A 23656-nucleotide genomic window follows, 5' to 3' on the forward strand; every position below is an offset into this window, starting at 1 on the left:
CTTGAAATATTGGAGCAGATAAATAAGACATTTGCTAGAAAATGAGAATACAATAATACCTCCACAGGAAACAGCAGCTTCTCTCTTACTTCCAGAATGCATTCTGGAACACCTACTTGGAGAAACAGCACTCTCACCCCATAAGATCAGATCACTGGGCTTGAACAGCAGGTCCAGGGGCAGAATTACATTTCTCTGCAGACAGCAGACTGTGGCTGTCACTGATCAAATGAGGTCAAAGGAGGACACTGCTTTCTAGTGACATAGCTTAATTACAAGGAATAAAGGAAGCAGAGCAGAACCCCTCCCATGTTTACCAACATATTCTCAAGTGTTTTAATGAAAAAGTTTGAATGAATAGATATTGTGAGAGGATTCAGAAGTTACCTCCAGGAAGCAAGCAGAAACTTTCAGCAGCTGCTAAGAAGCAGTGAAGGCGAGAGATGCTTATGGAAGCAAAATTATTCTGTCATCAAGATGAGGAGAGTAAAGACAGACACAAGGGATGTATTAAGGAAAGGTGGTGTAGCGGGGAAGTTGCCAAGGAGGAGCAGGTTCACCCGAACACCAGCATAGCAGCTGCATCCACTTTTCCTCTCTACCACTGATCTGGCTGAGCTGAACCAAACTAGCATCAGCTGAATCTGTCCCTTGAAGGGCCAGCAGCCACCCTGACACCTAGTCTTTGCCTTCAGCAGAGAGGAGTCGCTCACTCTTACTTTGGAGACTGCCTTATCTTTGTGGTTTTCCTTTGCCTGAGACTGAGTTTGGAGTAGATGTGACTCCTGACAGGTTAGCAAAGTTTAGCACGCATGTACAGCACTGTCAAGCACAGAGACCAAGGAAGCTACTCTGTCTCCCACTCTTCCAACGCAAGGGTGATTTGAAACAGAGTCCTTATCTTGCACCGGGGTATCTCTCTGGATCACGTTCCTCAAATGCCAGACCCACCCTCATTTTTCCTCAGTCAGGAGCATCTTGCAAGTGACCTGCCAGCACACAGGAGGATACCTGATCCTACCCAGCAGGCAGGGAGAGCACAGCTCTGCTCTGGGGCAGCCCCACACAGCATCTCTTCCCTGTTTACATGTCCCAGCACAACACAAAGGTTGCAAAATCATATAATGTATTCATATCTTCAGATCTGTGCAGCTTTGAAACTCCCTCAAGAACCATGTCCACGCTTTCCCATCCATACACAGAAGACAAGTAACAGTTGCTCTGCCTTGCTTAGAGCTCTGTATAATCACCTTTTGGATCTTCTCTCGGAAAATATTGCCTTAGCAACAGCTGAGCAGTACTAAGACAGCGATGTGCAGGAAGGGAGTTTAGGGTGATTGGGAAACCACTGTTCTATGAAAATGTGAAAAATATTGAATAGAGTTTAATTTCCTTGAAGTTACTGTAGTCAGTGACAAGGAAGTAAAAAGCTACACATGAAATACCTCTGGCTGTGCACCATGAAGTTTGACTAGACATACCAAATAACCAATGCAGGCAGCCATGACTATAGGAGGGTTTTTTGATTATATACTCATCACTGAAACAGCTTTTCTACATTTATAAAGTTCCTTTTTCCTCATAGCCACATTTGAAGGAAATTCAGATAGCATGTGTGCTGTTATACTAAACACTAGTTGTGGAATGTTTCATTTCTTCCCTCACTTCTACGGAAGCTAAAGCAGTAGTTATGTTTCCTAATAGGGTTTATAATTTAGGGACAGCTGACACCTCTTAGTCAGTTTATCAGTGACCAAAAGACAATTCTGTTTGCTCATATGTTATTAAAGAGGTTGAAAATGAATCCTTAAATAAGTACTTAGCTTGCTTTTAAAGCAATACCACTTCTTTACCATGAAAGTCATAAAAATACACATGACATCACAGAACTTAAAGGTTCACAACTTTGGTTGTTGAAAGCTTTACAGCTATCTGCTTTGATTCATTTGGTTTGAAACTTGGCTTGGTCTAAAACTTTTTGAGGCTAAAAACATTTTTTTATGGACAGCATGCGACAGAGTATAGCTAGGCCTTTTTTTTTTTTGCCGACCTTAGAGTGAGCAAAAGTGATTTTCTTCAACTACTGAAATGCTATATGTAGAAGAAAAACTAAATAATTCCAAGTCACGGGCTTCAATAGTTCTTTATTTTGCTTTTTACAATAAAGTCTAGAGAGGAATGCAGTAAACAATATAAAAGCAATCTCCTTCATAAAAATGCATACAGCATCAGAAGCAGCTTAGTAGTTAAAGAGAACAGTGATCTGCAAAATGGAAGCCATTCTTCTGTTGGTTCACGTTTTTTCACTCTAATAATGATCATACTCTGGGAGATGCACATCAGTAAATCAGATGTTTAAGACAAGGTTTAAGTACTTTTTAACAAGTCATTAGACCTAAATAAGGGGTAGGTTCTTCATCTCTCAAGAGGTACAGTTGGAATAACAGCTCTGGGGAAGAAGAGAACGTTACAGACCATTTTTGTGCCATCAAAATTGTACCCTTCTGGTGGGGATTAATCTCTGCCTCCCCACTCTTGCCTCTGAGGAGCCTTATGGCTGGGAAGCTGCCTTCCTGGGCAGCTTCCAGGAACACACAACACTGCTGCTATGCCACGGAAGTCCTGCACCTTGACACTTTGCAACTATTTCTCAGGCCTTGAGAGACTGAATTCTGCCAGGAGTTAAAGTAGACTCTCGTGGTGAGTTGGGTTTTTTGTTTTGTTTTCTTATTTGGTGGCATTGTTTTGTTTTTAGCAGATAAGTATTTATACACATGCAAACGTATAATATAGGTATTTGAAATACCAAAGAAGTGGCCAGTTCTGCAATACCACAGTCAGCCACATACAGAGACATCACAGATGAAGCATTAGATGGCTACAGGTAAAGGGTGTAGGTGAGATACTCCCAGGATACACACAGATGTCAGATCTCAACAGTTGGGATGCTGATTTGTGGTTTACATAATTTAGAGTTGTTCTAGCAGAGTACACATTGATACACATGTGCAGAGTAACAGGAAAAAAGGCAATATTTAAGAAACTCCACTGTCTTTCATTTGGAAAGAGAAGAAAATATTTATGGCCAAGATTTTCTTTTTTGTTTTTTCATCATTAAAATTGTGGCAGGATTCCTTTCTTCATGTAACATCCCAGTAGGAGTGTGTACTAATGATACTATACTCACATTAAGCCTGGACTTTAAAAAGATATTAACTGTTTGGCTACCAATTTTATGCATTGGTGGAGATAACTGTCATCTGTATATCTTCTAAAACAAGATTTGCTGCTTTAGTTTTCTAAGTAACACTTTCCTGAATTTCAGTGAAAGGGATTTGAAATTTAAATACATGTATTAACATACTGTAAAGATATCAGTATACTTTCCCTTTGAAAAGATATCATATGGGAGGTTGTGCATACGGATGATAAATTACTGGACTGACAGCAGGGTCTTAATCACACCCTTAGGGAAGTATTTCAGTTGCATCTTTCTCCTCCTATTTCTGGTCTGCTTCATCCATTTACCTTTATCCTTTTTAGGTCATAAATATTTTTTGTTATGAGTCTGTGCAGTAAGGATCCCGATGGTTTATTAAGAGCTAGTAAAAACTAATACCAGTGAAGTTCATGGTCACTGCAAGTATATTTACAGGTATCTAATGAGAAAGCTTCAGTCCCTAAGAACACCTCTGAAGTTGAAAACTTGAATATGAAAAATACATATGCATTCGACACTGTCTTCTAGAAATGTTTTATAAGAGGCTGCAGTTTGAGAATTAATTTCTTAACCACACTTGACTTTGTTATGTTAAGCAGATGACTGCAATTTTACTTTTTTTTTTTCTTCAAACTAATGCTACGGCATGGCATGAGACAGTAAAGGAATGTTACAAACCAAAGTAGAAAAACCTTACTACATTTTTAGCAATTTAGCTAGAGAGAAAACACTCATGTTCTTCCTCAGCTTTTCATTGCTTCCTATTTAGACCATCTAGCTCTCTGGCAGTAAAAGCATGTGTAGAATAAAAATAGCTCCAAATTGTGGGTTCCGTTGAGTAGTAGTGTTTCTCCTCCCCCTCCTAATACATGAACCTCTTACTGAAATGAAGAAAGCCTTTCACCCAAAGAAAATTTACCAGAACAAAAGAAATCTGCCAAAATTAATGTGCTCATGACTGCTGGCATAATTTCCAGTATAATTTTTTCAAAATACAGGGTGGGATCAAGCACAAAAAAGAGATCACAATCAGCAGTGGTAGGATGTAGGCTTTCTTCCATGACTGTGATGCACACACCATGGTATAAGTCCGTAGTTCCCCCGAGAAACCCACTCTAAGTCAGAACAAGAACTGTTTCCCAGAGCACCTAGATTCATTCTATTTTCATAACCTGAGCTCCTCACAGTGTTCTACCACAGTTTGAGTGGACTTCTCATATAAAACCCAAGGTCCACCTACAGCATAATAAAAGATGAAAGAAACTTCTCTGGCCTACTGGTCTTGTCTCAGAGAAAGGAATGCATTATATGACTGATAACTTCTTTCAAGCTCACATTTCTCTGTAAAATAGATACTGAAACAATACACAGTGATTCAAAGCCTAGTTCAGCAAAGGAAACAAAGATTTTCTACACCAAACCAAATTGTTATCCTCACTTTACTTTTTATATGAGCAGACAATAAGTTTTACCAAAGATGTCCTAAACACCTCATTTTCAAAACTGGCAGCCTGTTAGATACAAGCTCCAATCTTTCTGAAAAAAGCTCACTACTCCAGTTAGTATCTATGTAGATAGCCCATCAGTCCTGACAATGGCCAAGCAACCCTTGCTGGCTTTAACTTCAGAGCTTCTGAACCTTGTTGGTTGATCAGTTGCCTGAATCACCAAATTGCAAGTGATTTTAACACAAACATTGATTTCCAAAACATAAATACAGACAGGTTATGTGCATAGGCTCATCGAGACACAGCTGAAAAGAGATTAAGGAAAACCACTTGATTCTTTTCCTCTAAACCAACCCAGAGATTTGTCTCCTCCTCTGCAGCTAGCTTGAAAGCTATAGACTGTGTTTAACTATGAAATCAAGCGTGCATCCCTTGTATCTTATGCTATCAGGCCACATTCATATGAGTTTTTAAATACATAATCCATTCTGACCTCACTAGATTCAACTGAGATTATTCCCCCTTCTCACTCCCAACACCACCTCAGATATTACTGGTTCTTAGCTGATACAGAAGGCATTGCCCTATAGACTGCCTTCACGTGTCCAGAAGCTAATGTTCCTTCAGAAAGCCAGGTGCAGCCACCTTCTGTGCCAGCTGGCTTTGGAAGCAGAAAAAGAGCTCATCTAAGTCATCAGCAAACTATACCTGGAGGTCTGTCGATAACATCTTCTATTTGCATATTATGTAGCCTTGAGCATAAGAGCCATTATTGACAGCTAGATGAACACACACACTTTTAAATAAGAGAAGCCTATCTTTCTATAGGTAGTTGTAAATGAAAATTGCCCAGTGCCTAGAGACACTTTGTGGGTGTAAATTACACCTTTAAAAAGAGAAATGTGTTTTTCTACTCAATTAGAAGTACACCATCTATTCCAAGCCTAGAGACTGATTACATGTTGTTTTTACAGCATAACACTACAGTGAGGCCAACAGGCAAATTAATACTGAGTGCAGTTGCTGAGGAGCAGATACACTTTCTGGCAAACCTGAGAGTGTCATTTTATACATTAAACATCTGTTTTGTCTTTTTTTTTATGATTATTTTCATCTTGTTACAACAAAACCATATATGGTAGGAAAAAGTCTTACTAAACAGAGCTGTTCCTGAAGTGACTCAAGATGGATGGTCTGTTTAGTCTATCTTAGAAATCTGATTTTCAATGAAAAAAAGGAATGTTAGAACTTATGAATTATACGTAGCCTTACTCTTTTGTGATACTGCTAGAAGTCTCCCCTAGAAAGGAGTCCTGTTGTGAATGCCAGCCTCATCCTGACCCATATGGGAAACACTTGGGACTCTTCAGCCTTACTCCCGCAGACTTTAGTTTCCATGCAAGTAAGGGAGGTGAGGTCTTGCAGGTGGTTGCTCAGCTGAACACTCCAGGGATCAGGCCTTGAGGTGTTCTGCTGAGTCTGTAACCAGGAATACCAAACCTTTAATTTAGTTTTTATGAAGTCAAAATATGGCAAGGCCAAGAAGGCAGCCTCTCGTAAACTCTAGACTACAGAAGGAGAAAGACACAGGCTGCCCTGGGGAGAGAGGACACCAAACCAAGTAGTCTTGCCTTCCTTTTACCTGCAAGCCACTCAATAGGTGCAAAAGATTTGGACCTTCTGAACACAAAGATTCTTAAGCTTTATCATATGAGGGGACAAGGAGGAACATACTTATCCTCTCAAAGTCAGCAGGCTACAAAGTCAACGTGGCTACGCAAGAAGAGTACCATAATTGAAATACAATGCATGAACAAGACTACTACAGAAGGCAATTGGCATGATGTTCAGCTATTCAGCTGCCAGAAATAAACTAATCAAGCCTTGATGATACTCATTTGAATACTAGGGGGGTTAGACATTCATCTGCCTCTTAAATCAAAATGAAATACCTCAACAGAAAGCAATTAAAATATTACATGACAGTACTTCAGGGAGCATTTTAGCTTACAGTACCAGGGAACATTCTTTCACTGAACACCACTCAAGCATGAAGCATGTACTTGTTTCTACTGGTTAGCGGAGCAGCTTCCTCTCTCTTACCTCTGCTTCCCCCACCACTGCTAAAGAGAACCTTCAGTTGAAAAAAAATAAAAATTAAAAAAAAAATCCTTCAAATACGTAATTGAAAAGTTTAGTGGATGTGTTACCACACATAATGTCTCCAGAGGTCACTCCTTGGTTCATGCAGGACTTTGCAGAATGCCCTTCTGGATGCTGCTATCAGTTTGTAACTAAAGAATTACAGCTTGAAGTTTTTGTATGTTTAGGTTGGCTTCTTTCAGCAAAAGCAACAGCTTACATAGTCGATCGGAGCCTTTTGCAGTTCCATGAGATAATGAAACAGAGCTATACTGGCCACCCAAACACTAGCTCCACCTGTACCACTTGGCTTCTTCTTTTGACCCAAAAGCCAGAACAACATAGCCAGACCACAGAAATCCTATACACATGCACTGCTTCCCATAGCGCTGCAAAGTCACTCTGTCACAAACATTTTCAGGGCAGGCCCCAGTAGCCATTCTGGGCTGCACAGAACACACACCAAGTCAGACCAGGGCCCCCTCCAGCCCAGCACCAAACACGAGGACAGAAACAGCCCCAAGAACATCATGCTTCCTGCACAGAAACACTCACACAGTCTCCAACAACTAAGAGACCCAAAACCTCCCAGCTTAGACACCACACCAGTAGCACTAAGGACCCACACACCCACCTCACAAGTTGTGCATCCCAAGTGCAAGTCTTCCACGGCCACCTTCTCCTCCCCACTCCCACCCACCTCTTCTATTTCAGGCACCAAGTGCAGCTGTTCAGTAATGCCCTTGTTGTGCTGATGGGCAGCACCTTGTACTATGGTCGGCAGCAATCCCCTTTGGCCCAGACATCCTGCCCCACTGCAGAAAGAAAGCCCTATGGAAGATAAATGCCCTCACTGCATACTGGCCTCACTGTTCTTCCCTCTTTCTGTGGCAGAAACTCCATGAAATCGGAGTGCCAGCTGTCAGACTGTTTTTTGAATTCTGTTAATGTTTTTGAAAACTAGTCACACCATTGTTTGTCTTGCAGTGTAAAATTACTTAATATATAAAATAAGTATCTTCAGAATACAGTAAAACAATTTAAGTGCTCAAAATACTTTATTAACATCATGAGGAAAGACACAGTTACTAATTTTGCTATTAATAATTACTTTTTTCTTGTGTGGTATTGGAACAGGGCCTGACCTTGCAGTTTTACTTTGGTAAAAGTGAGCAGTTAGTGATAGACGAGTCATTATCTGAGAAGAAAGCAGAAAAATACTTTTCTAATGAAATTTTACAAGTTTTCTGGAGTGACAAGTAGCTAGCAGATATTATCATCTCAGTGGAAATTAAATTCTTAAGTGCTATCTCGGACCGTACAAGTCACACTGTTGGAGCCTGCAAAGGGACATAGCAGTGGAGCAGGAAAATGGAAGTCTTAAATTAATTGACTACCACATTAGCAGGTAATCTAGGTGGAAGTTTTCAATGTGGAAATGATGCTGTTTGGGTCTCTCTTGCACATCTTTCACCATATCTTTGCTGGTTGCTAAGAAACAGCAACGTGCCGGCACAGCAATCAGTCCTCCTCCATTCTCAGTGGTGGTTAATTGGCCTCTGTGCGAAGCTGGCTTCCGAGCATGAGAAAAACTTTGTGTTTACATACAGAAAACAACTGGAGAACAGAAGGTCTGTGCTAAGTAAAATGTTCAAATGGCATAAAGCTTTGGAAAGTTCACATTTACCGGAATATTTTATAATACTTGTGTCTAACAAAGGAATCGTGATTAGCTGTGTCCCAAAATCTGTCCTTTTGCAAACTTTAATGAAAATTCCCAGCTTGAGTGTGAAATCCAGTGGCTACAAAGACAAAGATTATGTGACTGGTTAAATTAAAAATAATGGGGGGTGTTCTCTGAGGTGGATAGCAGATATAGCATAAAGAGGTTTACAGCTTAAGAGAAGTAAAAGATGCTGCTGGTATTTTTTTAAGAAAATTTGAAGGTATAGTTTTTGTATGGAAACAAAGAATCTGGTACAAATTATGTGGGGATACAACTGTTTAGGTTACATAAATATACCTGTTTATTCTTGTCATCTGCATTTCTGATTTGTTTGAATAAATGTAAACATCATGGTATTGAACAGAAGTCTTAGCTTTTTCATTTGCTAGGAAATTTTCCGCTACTGCTTTTGTTGTACATAGTTGTAATCAAAGGATTTTATCATTTGATTTCCAAGCATGAGGGATAACTTTGTATTTCGTTATGAAAGAAGAATGAACAAGTGCCTGCTATTTTAAGGCTCAGGACAGATTTCTCATTATCTTTCTAAAAAACTTGTGGCAGCAGCAGTACTACTTTTATACTAAGTCAAGTAAGGGAATTCTAAATACCTCAGAAACCGGTTGCCTTTAAAGATAACCATTAAGAAGACATATACAGTGAATCAGACTTTAGGGTCTATAACCGTAATACTGCAAAAAAAATACTGAAACTTGTCTAATGAGATCCTGCTAGATCCTGCGAAGTGAATAGCTGCTTGTGGGCCAGACGGATTTCTGCCTGCAGCACCCACAATGGACTACCTGGGTGTCTCTAATGGCATCTAAAAAGAGGGATAAAGAGTGTCAGACTGCTACTGGCCAGGGAGATTACCAAATGAGAAAAGTTAGGTGTTGTACATGAATGCTTGTAAAGATAGATAACTTACTTTCTAAAGTGACTGTGGGGGAAATCCAAAATACAGGTCAGAATCACTTCATCTTGGATGTTATCTAAGGACAATCCTATAGGAAATGTTTTAATTAGGACATCACCTTTCCAATGCTTGAGAAATTGAAATGTAGAAGAGGCAGGTAGCTCTGATTCCAGCTGTGATATCAAACAAGAAATCCTGCTGTGTACGATTTTGTATGATTTTCATAACTTCTGCTTGGGGGAGGAGGGAGGTCACTTGTTTATGTTTCATTTTTCTTTTCCTAATGAGCTATTACGGAATGACATTTCTAACACAAATGCAGTGGACTTCTCAGTTCTCACTGAGCAGAGATTCAGATTATCTAGGTGCTAAGTGTTAACATTAATAGCTGGCTAGGTCTCCACTCTGTTAGATAGCCTTCATTTTAGTGGCTATCTACTAAAGCTAACATGCTGTGTGGTGACAGCTTTTTAAGCAGGATGCATTCTGCAACCAGAAATGAAAGCTATCTGTGGTCAGTATGCTTTGAAAGCTTTCAAATTATAAAAATGTAGAAAATGTTTTAAATCCTTATTCTAAAGTTATCATTCATTATCAGTCAAGCCTCTGTTTTCTTTCCTCTCCATAAAGGTACAAAGATTGATACATCTTGTAAGAAATCAATGATTATTTCATTTTACTACTGATTGGGATGTCAAAGGGCTTTTCAGATGTATTGTAAATAAACAATTTGACAGAGGCCACATTGGCAGTGACCCAAAAAGAAACTATGATAATTTTTGGAGCTGCTGAGTGCTATTTTGGAAATTAGCTGAAAAACTAGCTGTTGTCAAAGCAGCAGAGGAAGGTAAAACCATACAATCAGTGGGATGGCTGCAGCCCTGATGTAGCAGAGAAAGATATGTTGCACAGGCCCAGCACATAATGAAATGAGTGAATTGAGCAGAACTGGGGTGAGAGGGGGATAAGGCTTTCCCTCCTCCCACTCCTTCCTCTATCTTGTCCCAGCTGTGACCACGAAATTCATAGGGGTAAAAAAGGTTCTCTGTTAGACATGCTTCAGTAAGGACCTAAGGTCCATATACTAGTAAGGGCTTAAGTTGGCCTTAAGCAATTTGAAGTTTTGCAGGGATTCTCTACATGTTCCATTACTGCCAGATAATACAGTATTAAAAATAAAAATTGAAAAAAAAAATAAAACCTTCAATTCTACCTATAAATGACTATTTGTGGTTGATCTTGGTTGGTAAGAGTTTTATGGAAACTTGCTGGCTTGTGAGACCGCAGTTTGAAAAAGCACAGTGGATGTTCCACAAAAATCCATTTAAGGGCATGTGTTTAAACTACATGGAGATGTATTTTAATGTCATTGCCCTGTGAATGTCATTGTGGAGCTGTAGTGAGGTGTGGTGCAATTCAATGGAATGGTGGGTTTTGCTGCTGATCCCCAAACCTGTGCATCACTTGATTGTAAGGAATGTTATCTGGGGGACTGACAGCCCTAACGAGCCTAACGTAGTGGCTTTAATGTATCTTTTGTGATATTGATCTGTGAGCAAAACTAACTATGAGTCAGAGTAGCTCAGCTGCAATAATTATAGGCTCATCCACTGACTTAGTGCTAATTGGTGATACCTGACAGACCGCCTGTCTTCTGGCTTGCTCCTAAGCTCTTTTAGAGTAAGAACTACGTTCGTAGGGAACAGCCACAGTTCTTGCCATCCACATGCAATATAAGGGAAAAGTAGAGATGCTCTGCACATGATCAAGATCCATGCCCCTGCTCAGGGTGCGTCCTTCATGACCATAATTCCATCAATCTCTGCAAGGCCTACCAACTTACAATCTCCGCATAGAAACAGTTGCATTTTTATGAAAGCATCAGTTCAGGTGGTAGTTCTATGCCCAGAAAACTTGAGGGACTGAAACCAACCTAAAAAGCACATGCTGAAAACAGTAGATTGTTCAGTGAGTGCCAACCCCGTAATATATGGTCCCACAGAACAGCATGAGGGTATAATTCCAGTCAGTAGGAACTGCAGTTTGGGTAAACCTGTGCGCTGCCTGCACGTCCAAGTGCTGTTGAACATTGTTTCAGGGAAGTTCTCGTAAAGGCTGGTGGAGATGTGGATGCATGACAAATGGATTTGGCTTCCTGAATCCACTGGCTAAAACTCCTATGTATGGTGCAAGCAACGATAGCCGCTGTTACAGCACATGAATTGTCATAGCAGAAAGGGAGGAGCTGGCAGGACATACAGACACTAGGCAAGGACTGCATTCCTGCATTCCCAGTGGCATTTTTTGGCAGGTCTCTGTGGTCCAGTGTTTCAGCTTTCAAAAGGAGCTTTTGGAAAAAAGGCTATGGAATAGCCACTCGGTTTCCAGACAGAAAGCAGCAGTTCAGACCCACCAATTGCAGATTCTTTTTAGAGAACAACCCTAGAAATGAGTCAGTGAAAAGCAAAGCACAGAATAAGCTGCTGTTTCAATGGACAACTGAGAAATACACTTGTGGTGGGTTATTTCTGTCATTCTTGTACAAGAATTGTTTCCATCATTTTAAATCATTTTTCCAAGTAACACAATCTGGTTTCATTTTCCAGCTAAATGGAGGAGAAACCTTTAACTCTTGAAAACAATTGTCAGTAACTAGATGCAGCTAAGTAAATGTGCCAGGTACCCACGTAAGCCTGCTATCTACTCCAAAGTGCTGGAAAAGGGAAATAGTTATCTGAGGGGCAAACTTAAAATAGGCAAACCCAGCAATACAGACAGTCCTTATGTACTCCAGAGGAGACAAACTCCTTCAGCTAGAACAAAGATCCCTGTAGCAGCAATGACTATAGCCAGCTATGGGAAGACTGATCTGCCAAGGAGTAAACACATCCCAGTTCTCTACTGCAGTGATTTTCAATGTTTTGTTTCATTTTTGCAGATTACTTAACCTTTCTTCAGCTGAGAGCATTTACATAGTAAAATTAAGCCAGTAATTGGCTAGGATTTCTTAATTACCTTTTTCACTGACACCTTGGAAAAGGTTCATGAGCTGCTCTGGTCTGGGTATGTCCACTCAGGTCTACAGTCTAGGACTACCTAGGTAAGTAACTTTCTTTAATAGTTTTTACTGAGAAAATAAACCTAAACCTCTGTAGAGGGTTATGATTTTTTTTTTTTTTTTTACTCTGTAGAGAGCTGGTACAAGTGCTATATAGCACATGTGCTGTGATGCATAGGTGATGTAAAACCTCTCTGTAAGCATCTGAACTTCATCCAACACAAGTGGGAATGGAAGTGCTTTGTGGTTTAATGGATTTCTTTTTTTAACGTTTGGCACTTTTGTTTTTAATTAATTTGTCTTTATTCCCCTGCTAATAAATTAGGTCATGGAGTTACACCTATTTCCTTCCATAGCTTAAGCAGCGTAGGTGCTACCACAGAGGTCAGTGTTTTCTGCACTGCTCTGTTTTCTGCAGTTTTTTGAACACGGTCATTATCAAAGGCTGAACAATGCAGATATAAATGAGCCATCAGAAGTTATAAGCTTTGAAGCTCTGTATAACTGGTCCTAACTAAAAGCAAGAACTTAAGCATTACCAGCAGCAGTTACATGGACAAGAAAGAAACCTTTTATGTAGAGAGCGCCTACAGAGAGACTCCTACTGATCACCACTGCATGAAAGAATACCAAAGAGGAGATGTGTGAGACTTCTGTTGCACAAGGTTAATACATTGTCTACTTGAATCATGAACAACAGAAGAACAAACACAGAACACTGAGAAGTTAATAAGGAAAAGTCAGTCCGATTTAATTGGAAAGCATCACTTGGCTAGCTTCTTTAGTAATTGTTGGAAGCCATCCCAACTCTTTATATATTTAGAAGTGATGTAATTCAACTCATAAATAATTTCTTAATAAGCAACAGTTCTTCCAAAGTATGTGATTTAATCTTGCAGTATTTGAGAAATAGGACTATATTTAGTGCTTCCGCCATTTAGAACATTTTATGACAACAATAATTTATCCTTTGTTTATTTTAGAATTAGGGTAACCCAATAAATGCATTTGGTATCCTATGAGGTGACAAAGGCTTTGGACAGTGGATAATAAATGCTGAAGGAATTAATACTGTCAATCCTGTGGTGGCAGAGAGATGAAGTTATAATATGATTATGGAAATCTACAGAAGTGTTTGCAAGATTAGACACAGTTAAAAAGCAAAGTCTTTACACTGCTGAAAAACTGGCAAAATCTAATGGTACTATGTTCTGATTAAGAATGAAAAGTTTCCTGAGAAAATTTAAAATACACATGTGTATGTATATGTATGTACACATGGACAGCTTTGTGTGTGTGCCAGAAGGGCACTGAGTCCTCAAACCAAGGTCAATATCAGCTCTGTTAATTTGAAGAGGAGCAAAGAGCTGGATTCCCAATTGCACAACAGGAACTCACTTTTTCAGCCAAAATCTATGCAGCAAAGCTAATGCAAACAATAGGCACTGGAAGAAAGGGCTGTCTGACAGCCTGGGAGAATGACAAGAAATCCTGTGGAATTCTGTCCAAAAGACATGCATTTCCAACAATATGTCAACCCTTCCACATTTTCAAAGTAGTTTAATAAGAAAGTTCCCTGCTTATATTAAAGCTAGAGATAGCCTGTAATTTATGAATTTCCCTCCGCTCAATTGAATAAGTAGTTACAGCCATAATGTATGTCCAGTTTCAAGTCCTTTTAGGTCCGGAGTAATTACCATTCTTCAGTGAATCTATTAAAAGTCTGATGAGGGCAGTGCTCCCTCCCTTGCTATACAAATGTAGTGGTTTATCAGCAGAGATGCAAGCATGCCAGTTTACACCAGAGGACTTGGCTTCATATTTTAGGATGAGCAAACAACAGTTTCAGAGGCTGGAACTGCACCTTGGGGCAGGAGAAAAGGAAAAACTGCAAACGAATTTTGATTCAGGAGTTATGTTTTCCTACGACTTCAGTGCAAATTTCAGCAATGCTCTGACTCATCTTTGGGATATTAGTCAATATGACAATTAAACATTAGCTTGTATGAACAGAGTTACCTTTGTGCAGGCAAAAATTTAAGACACATTTGGAAGATATGGGGGGAAAACAAATCATTTTTTTTAATTCTATTTTACACTAAATTCTACTCATTTCACTCAGAGTAACCTATAAATGACTAAGCTATTTACATGAGTAAGTTTAAGCAGGGCTTGGCTGTGAAGTCCCTCGCTGTTAAAGCAGTATGTTTTGATTAGTTTCAACTTTCGGTTTAAAAAAGAAAACAAATAGTACTGAAAATCAGCGAGGTGCCAAGGCTGGAAACCTGGAGTCTCCTGAGCCACCAGTCTTTCCAGTCAGGGCACTGCTGCAGAGCAGGGTTTTAAGAGCTGTTCTCTGGCGCTGGAGAAAGAAATGGCTTTTCATTCATTTTCTTCCCACTTCGGGGGGGTTAGTCAGGACTAACGGAGTACAATACGTTCATTATTGTACCTGTTTGGAGGAGAAGGATTCTATATTTCCACGTGCAGGTGGCTTTGCTGGTGTTACTAACCTCTTGCAGTTAGTCAGGGCTGCAAAAACATCACTCCTTGGTTTGCCCCGCTCACGCTCAGCTCATTCCATTCAGTTCTGCACATCTCAATTAGGGAAAGCACACCAAACAGCTTTACTCCGCAGAACTTGGTCATTAACAGCATGCTGCTGCCGAATGTTGCAAACTCTGCAATGAATCAGAGGAATTTTTTTCCACTGAGCGTTTTAAAGGCTCCACACAGACATATCTTGCCATAAAATTGAGTTGAGCATTGTCACTTCCCCAAGTAAACATCAAGTCTGAAACATTCAGGCAGCGGTGGCCATCTTAAGCTGTAACTCCAAAAATACAGCAAAAGTCAGCAACTAGAGGTAAATGACACTTTGGGAATTGTTATAATTACAAATGCTTTTGAGGGGAAAACCACACACTCTGTGTTGCATGAGAAAGAAAGATGAAGCTGTTAGAGGAAAGTGATGACCCTTCTGCATTCAGAGCTGTACTTCCTTGTTAACCCGAGGATGGAGGTTGCATCTATAAATCTGCTGTTTCCCATGCCAACATTTCCGTACAGGTTCCTTACCAGTAAAACAAAGCATTTCCTTACTGTGACAGTGACCAAGGTACAAAAGTGTACCAAGAGCCCCATTTGTTAAATTCTGTGCAGTCTCCCTATCTTATCTGAAGCAGCCAATGTATTAGTGCTTAAATGGCATAAGGAGGTCCTCATGAAAGATACCTTACTGACAAACCTCAGACTGCCCTGTATTTAGCTGCCAATTACCAAAAGCAGTCCCTGGCCACTTGAATTGACCGTGGCCCCTGGAGCAGTAGCACAGCCCACTCCTGTGGCCAGAAGAGCAGCAGCTGTGGTGTCAGAGTTGTAAGCCCACCTTGGAACTGTTTCCACCTCTGCGCTACTGCTGCTCAGGTATCGGGTATCGTGGGATGAATCAAAGCTGAAGCAGGGGATTATGTGTACACTGAATAATTAATATTAAACAAGCAATCCAAAAGAACATTATTTTGTAGAAAGCCTGTGGGAAGAAGAAATCAATTTAGCTTGCATCTTTGCAGCTAAAGAAAATAAAGCAGGTATGTTTTGCAAAGGGGATGAATAAAACAAGAAATGCTTCTATTAATGCAATACAAAACGTCTATTCAACAAAGAGCAAGCTAATGCACTATGTGTTGTTCAGTACTGTCTAATCTTTCCTCATCCAAATAGGGATGGTTTTTGGTTTGTTTGCTTTTACGGTGTTCCTGGTCAAACAAATATCTGTGTGGTCGTACAATCAAGTAGGAAAATAAAAAAAAATCACATTGAACTCCCTACAAGATACTGAATTTCATAGAAATACACCCTTATTATTTGGATCATGCAAGACATTGTAAGAGGTCTCAACTAGCTTTGGCACTTTTTTTTTGGTAAAAAAGTCTATTTTTTTTCTACAACAAAGAAAGAGGGGAGAAGATTACACAAGTAGGACTTTTAGAACAGAGTGTGATTACGGTCACCCATATTTAACCAGAACACATTAACTAGCATATGGGATAAGAATGACAGCCAAAAAATTACATAGAACTAAGAGTTCCAGAGATCTTATAAATCATGAGAGCTTGGTGGAATTACCTTATATTATTTCAAAACTTTGTTATTATGGTGTTGGGGTTGTTTTTTGGTTTGGTTTGGTTTTGTTTTGTTTTAAATCATCCACTGCAGACATTTCTTCATTTGTATCTCTCAGGCAGTTTTCTCATTTGCTGCTGTTTTGGTGACCCGTGCCTTTTGTCCCTTCGCCTTTAAAACTAAAGGAAGGACAACAACATTGAAAGTCACTCTTAATCCAGCTACTGATACAAGTGATTTATAGTCCTGTATTCCAGATTAATTGCATTATAATCTTATGAAAACAAGAAGGAAGAATGAGGCAAGAACAAGCACAGTAAAATTTAAGATTGTTCTGTTTGAGAAGTTGTCATAGTAAAAAGTAAACATAACTAAAGGAAACCAGAAAGTCCTTCTCTGTGTTTACTGATCCAGTCCCCAGTCTGGAAGATCAGAACCCAAAGATGCCAAAGACAAGCTTTTGGAATTCAGGACATTAATTCAGGCAGAAGCCACTGTGCAATGCATGGTTACCCTCTGGTAGCTGTGGGAAATTAGAATGATAACACCAAATATCTTGTACAGAGATGATAGAGTCTGAGAAATATGGTGCAGTGAATCACAAACACAAACCACACACTGGTTGAAATGCCGCCTCTTTAAATAGCAAGTTCCCTCTAAAAAAATTAGGGAAGAGCACCTGCTGGGTATTAAATCAGTCATGGATGAAAAGTAGTTGGAGTCAAGCCTGAGCACACCATGGAAAATAGGGAAGCATCCTTGGAAAAATAATCTGCCTATTATCATATATAATATCAGAATTTTACATAGCCACCTTAGGATATTACCATTGACATGAGCAAGCACTATTTCATGAAAGACTGAATACAGCAAAACAATTCTGGTCTATGCAAAAGGAGGTGGAATGATGTCCTAAAGTTCCTTGTTAGTTTGCAGCTGTAGAATCTACAGGTATTTCAGAAGCAGATCCTCAGAAGCATTTCATCCAGCAAGTGCTGCATGATATACAAAGAAACTTTGTAAAGAAAATAAGAACAAATATTTTCTTTAAGCGTTCTGTTTTCTGTAGTTTATCTGAGCAGAAATCTAGATAACTGTGTTATCACATCTTAGCCATTTATTTCCATTTTCCTAAAATTATCTTTATAAAGAAAATGAAGGACAGCTACCTCCAGATGCATATAGTTTCATTGATTCTTATGTCAATAAATAGGACTACATAATGCTTGGGGAGTTGAGTTTTTCTTTTTAAATAAAGGTCCTTTACATGTAAATGCAAATAGGGTAACTTAGTAACACAAGAATGCATTATAGGCCTATCTAAACATTCAGGTGTATATTTTTCCAGTATTGAAATTTGCCAAATTATTTTATGGCTTTGGTCTGTTTTTTTTTTTTTTGTTTGTTTTACTCTGTGTTAAAGCAGGCAGCCATAGAATTGCCAAGCAGCTCTGGAAGTTTCTGGACCATACTCATCACAATGTTAGTGAGATTTATCAGCCTGCATTTGTCCAGTGTACAAAGCAATGCAATTAATGCAGCTGTCCAGATTAAGAAAATCAGTGCTGCCCCAATTAAATTCTTGGAGTATCACATTTATAGATTTGCTATAAACAGCATTGATATTTACAGTTAACCAAAAGTCACTGGGTACATCCCAAGACAGTAACTGAAGGGCGGTTTGTATCCTATGTGCAAATTCCAGGTGAAAAAAAAGCGTCAGCCAACTCTGAACACAAACGTGGGCCAATACTTAAGCAAAGACAACTGACTTGGTTCTTTTTAACCCTCACCCCAAGTGACGCCGTTTGTCAGAAATCTCACAAGCTCTAACGTGCTGCTTAGATTTCACTGTGTAAGTCTCTCACCATGTAAGAGAGCACATTCTGTCATTGAGCTTTATTTCTTTGATAAAAGCTTGCCACAAGTTTTTTGCCACACGTATGTTAAAGTCAAGTGTCAACTGATGCAACATTATGCCAGCACCACTGGGCTGTGCTTAATGAGAGTTCACACAGTGGGAGGCTAGTCTGAGAGGCTCATGGGGGTGCCCATTTGCCATAAGAAAATGCGCACTTTAACATTTATCATCACATTAGGGCAGGCTGTTACGGGTAAAGCAGTGTGGAGAGCTTTGCATGCATTTTCTGTGTAAGATGGAGCGTTTAACATCTGGGGAAAGGACATTGAAAAGCAGGTAATGGTAAATTGATTGCAGGCTTTTGGCTTGAGGAAAGGCCAGGCAGTCCCCCCAAGGGATGGGGGAGCACCGTCGTGGCAGCAGCACCCCAACTAGTCGTGAGACACCTGTAGCTAGGGAAGGCATGATGCTTCCAGCAGCCAAAATGCAGGTGAAACGAGCTCACCCCAAAGGCAGAGATCCTCAGCAGCTCCACCAGGCTTGGAGGAAGAGAACAGACTGCTGCAAAAATAAATTATCTGAGTAGACTTGGAAGGTGACAGGGGGGATAAAAATAAAGCACACTAGCTCTTGAGTTTAGCAGCCAATATAGCCGGCCTCACCTTAGTGGAGCTGAGATATACTTCTGCTCAGCGCTTTGCCGTGGGAAGCCTCAAGTCTATCGCAGGGTGGGAAACAATAACATCACACTAGCAGCGCAAATTAGCAATAATTAAAATGAAGAAAAAAAGGGCTTCTATTACACACCAACATTAAACTCGTAATGTTGAATATATAGTGTGCTGTATCTGTATGAACAGGGCAGCAAACTTCTTTTTTGGCCTGTGTCATCCTAGGAAGTTTCTTTAACTTTCCTAGCAATTGTCATTCATTTAAATGATATGTTATATTTCAGGATATCAGTCAACCTGATTACTCAATAGAGTTTATTTAAATGTTACTGCTAACATTTTATTCCCTATGAGCAATATAGAAATATTTATATAAGTGGAGCACAAGAGCTGGATTATTCTTTTCCAGGATTTGTGGTACAAACAGGAAACTCTTGAGATTTTGGCATGAGAATTCATAGTGACGAATGACACCTATGTGGCCATTCCTTCTTAATGTTCCATTCATCATTTAAAAGCATACAAATATATCATTTGATTGAAGGCTCCTCAGGCGGTGACTGCTTTCTGCTCCTTGTTTATGTAATTAGATTTGCATGGCCTTGGATCACACTATGACAACCACAGGAACTACAAAGATGCTGTTTCAGGAAAAGCTGAAACCTACAAAAGCACATGAACATGGTAGTCTTCTTTCTCTAGACAGGCAAATCATATGGATCCCTAGACCCTCCTGCTAAAAAGCATCAGGCCTTTTGTCAGAATTAGGGCCCACATGGTCTGGCCTATTCTTACCTGACAAGAGTCCCCCTAGGCAGGGTGCCTGTACGCAGCAGTACAGAGCAGAACCATGAAATCCCCTCTTCAGGAAAGGCAGCAGTATTTTTCTTCATTGTAGAGAAAGTTGATTGTGAAACATGAAACTGGACAGAATCCAGTTTGTTTCTACCAGCTGGGTGAGAGATAAGAAGCAGGGCTTGCCCCACTTCTTCTGGCAGAATGAGCCCTGGAGGCAGCAGATCCTTAAGAGAACTGAGAAATGCCAGCTTAGGTCTCTAGGAAAGAAGGACTCGCCAAGTCCCAATAGCGGAAGAAACCAAGTAGTGTTTCCCTCAGATGACATCTGGGATGTCTAAGGAAGCCCCACACGGGGTGGCCACTCTGAATGCTATACCTAATCCAGCAGAGACCAGGCAGGTCAAACATACTCAGCAGCTTTCTAGGCCAGCCTCAAGGAGGTGCCTATGCTTAGAATCACCCAGGAGGAAAAGCAGCTTATCCTTGGTTCTTTAGTTTGTTTAGAAAGTCTTGGTTTCTTTAGCATGCACTGGAGAATCTAAAAATTTTGGATATTAGAAACAGCAAAATAGAACAAATACCTTCAGAGGTAGCAGTTGTTTTGCTGGAATTAATTACTTGAGAAAGCACAAACTTTAGCAGAACTGAGGAATTGTTATTCTACTTCTTAACCAGATACAGAGGCAGCAGCTCTGCTGGCATATGAAACAGCAAGATGAGAACAGCACAGGGGCTGTGCTACATTTTTCTCCTAATATTAAGCTGGGCCTCATTCAGGATATGTAGTCTCTCTAGAGACTGTTGTGACTGCTGTATTCGGAGGTAACATTCCTGCGTGATACTGGGTATTCAGCAGGATGGTTTTAGTACATGTGTAGTTATCAGCACAAATAATCTCAGTACGTGTGTACTCAGACTCCACAGAACTGAAGTCTCATGAGGGACAGCATTCTGCATAGCTGTGTTTATTAGAGGCTTGTCTGAGGATTTTCTTTGGGTAACATAATCAGTGGATTTTTCCCTCTGCAAATTGAACCCCAATTCCATATAGGTGCATTAACGTATGAGAATACATAGAAAGCATCACTGTTAATTATGTTCCTCATCAGAATGAGACAGACCTCCTAAGAGCTGTCTTGAACATTTCAATACTTCTCTAGCATCTTTTCCCTTTCTGCTCTCCTGAAATAAAGGGTTGCACTTACAGTGAACCTCTCCACCATGGGTGGTACAGCTACTGCTGTTAAACTGTTATTAGAGTCTCCTTGATGACAGAGGAAGCGTCCCTGTTATCAGGATGTTCCTCCTGGCTTGATGTTTTACAACATATAAACAATGAACAAATTAAAAGCATGAAAACAGATTACCACCATTGGCATTTATCCTCTAAAGGAGCTCTGACTGTCAGATACTATTTATGTTACTTGGGTCAATTACATAGCTGTGAAAGTATCAATGCCATGCTTATCACTTCAGTTTAAAGCTGTAACAAGAAAACCATCATCTGTAGTCTAGTTTGTCCTCCCACTTTTTCCAGTACAGCCTCAGGATTTTTCCTTCATTAGAATAAGACAAGACACTAGCTTTTGGTAGATATTATTCATGCAGATTTTGAACCAAGGAGGAACAGAATCAACATATAAATCCACCTTTTTGAGCTTTGTATCCTTCCACAGAAAATAATCTTTTGCTCTTCTTATTGTTAGATTTGGCTTTATATTCATTTGGGTATACTAAGGTTTTCATGGTGTAACAATTCACATCCTTTACATTAAAGAAAAGGCTGGATAAAACTGGTCTTTATAACAGGATTTCAGAGAACAGTTAGGAGAATTTAGCAGGTGGTCTAGTTCATGTGGATAGATACATAACAGTATACATTTCTACATGCACACCCCACAAGCCATCTCCTATTCCATTTCAGTGCTTTGTGCATCTTGACAGGGCACTTGACCCATGCTGCGGGTGAGCAGCACAGAGCAGATCACCCAGAGGACACATCGAAGTCCAGATCAGACTTCATCTAAAAGGAGAACAGGATTATAAATCACATCTGAGGCACGCAGCATTGTGGGCTTTCTTCCTACCAGTAAGTCCCCAAACGTTTGCACAAAGACTTGTAAGAGATGGAGAGTGTGATGAATCCCAGCTGCATTGCATTGACCAGTATTAATTTTTCCTTCAGGCAGAAGTTTTCCATCCAGAATCTGGGTTGGCCATCTCCCCAGCAGCTAGTCTTCTCCAGAGACAGTTTAAAAAGAAAAAAAAAGTAAAGGATTCCACAAAGCCTAATATTCTGTAACAGTAAAAATACTTTTAAATAAAAAGAAAAAAATGACCAGGCAAACAGTGGAGTATTGTTTTAAGCACTAAGTAAATGGAGAAACTTCTAGATCTGTTGTCCTTTTGGGAAAGAGAGTAAACAGTCATAGCAGCTTCTCTTTAAGCATTCATGTCTTTTGACTTTTCAATTTCAGCTCTGCTGTTGTTAAGAAATACTTTTCTAAAAGTTTCAGTCTAAAAACAAGACATTGATTTATCCCTGAGCTGACAGTATTGAAAGATTCAGTTTAGATCTTACTTTTAAAGGTATGCATAGTGCCTTGTGTGGGCAGCTATTTCAGTATAATGTGCTTAATCTGGTCTCAGCTGAAGGAAAAAAAATGAACTAAAAGGAAAAGGAATTTACTCTTAGGCTTCTCAGCCAGGATAAGCAGAGGACTTTTTTTTTTTAAATTGCAACACTATTGGCTCATTTGTCACTATACCACTGAACTGTCATTAAAGATGAACTTTATGCTATCAATCCTGAGTAATGTAATGATGTAGCAAGCAGGTTTTGTTTCAGCACAGGGTAGAACTCTAAGTGAAACTTCAAACTTTCAATACGGGGGAAAAAACACTTAATGAGTTAAAAGAAAGCAGACCGGCCACCAGTCAAGCACTGATATTATCAGTTCTCACTCAGAGAGGGAGGGTGCCCTCAGGTCTCACAGACTTGCAAAAGCAATATTCCCATCTGGTATTGCACCTTTGTTATAAAGCTACAGCACACAACATCAGCTAATTGCTGCTGAGCAAAATAAAACTTTCTGCTTCAAATAGCAATGAAATTTCTCCGCGCAGTTTACGAGGGCAGAGCATGGGCTGATGTCTTATAGCCTATTATGGTAAAGCATAGGTTAGAGTAACCAAGGCAAAGCACTCCATCCTGCAGGCACCATGAGTGGGAAACTGGGCAAAAACCAAGAGAGGTTCTGCAACCAGGAGGGTCACTACAACAGCGAGCAGCCAATTAGCTTGGAGCACATGTTCACCCTGAAAAAAATCACATAGTTACAATAAAAAAAAGCTAGAGAAGTTAAAGTCCTTTTCTCTCCCTGAATATTCCCAGACTAGGGATTAAGATTTTTGACTGCACTTATTAATACATTAAGTATCTTTGCAAACCTAGGCCTTCACATTCTTGGAAGGAAAAGCTTTTATAAATACACAGACATAGGCAGCACCCACATACCTTGTAAGTAATGATGCTGAGACATACAAAATACTATCACTAAGCATGACTCAAGGTATAGGTTCAAAAGAATATTTTTCTTAATTGACTTACACACCTGCTGAGTCAATTCTAACAAAGCTATTTATTTTTTTAATTAAAAAGCCACAGGAAAAACTTGACTTCAAGCTCCTT

The 23656-nt window shown here is 39.8% G+C and overlaps 1 protein-coding gene and 1 long non-coding RNA gene across 3 annotated transcripts in view; one reads left to right on the plus strand and one right to left on the minus strand.

The window, feature by feature from the left end:
- The window catches only part of LOC308200802, a 31678-nt gene extending 9521 nt beyond the window's left edge, over nucleotides 1-22157 (minus strand). Inside the window, exon 1 of one of the 2 annotated variants that reach the window (XR_013955817.1) lies at nucleotides 7445-22157. This is a non-coding gene — a long non-coding RNA (uncharacterized lncRNA). Of the gene's footprint in view, nucleotides 1-387 lie in introns of both variants that reach the window. The other variant, XR_013955818.1, reaches the window with a different exon arrangement.
- Nucleotides 1-23656, plus strand: part of TNFAIP8L3 (TNF alpha induced protein 8 like 3) — a 46597-nt gene that overhangs the window by 10391 nt on the left and 12550 nt on the right. The window lies entirely within an intron of this gene.

This window comes from Anser brachyrhynchus (assembly GCF_964034855.1).
Source record: "Anser brachyrhynchus genome assembly, chromosome: 11".
Lineage (NCBI taxonomy): Eukaryota > Metazoa > Chordata > Aves > Anseriformes > Anatidae > Anser > Anser brachyrhynchus.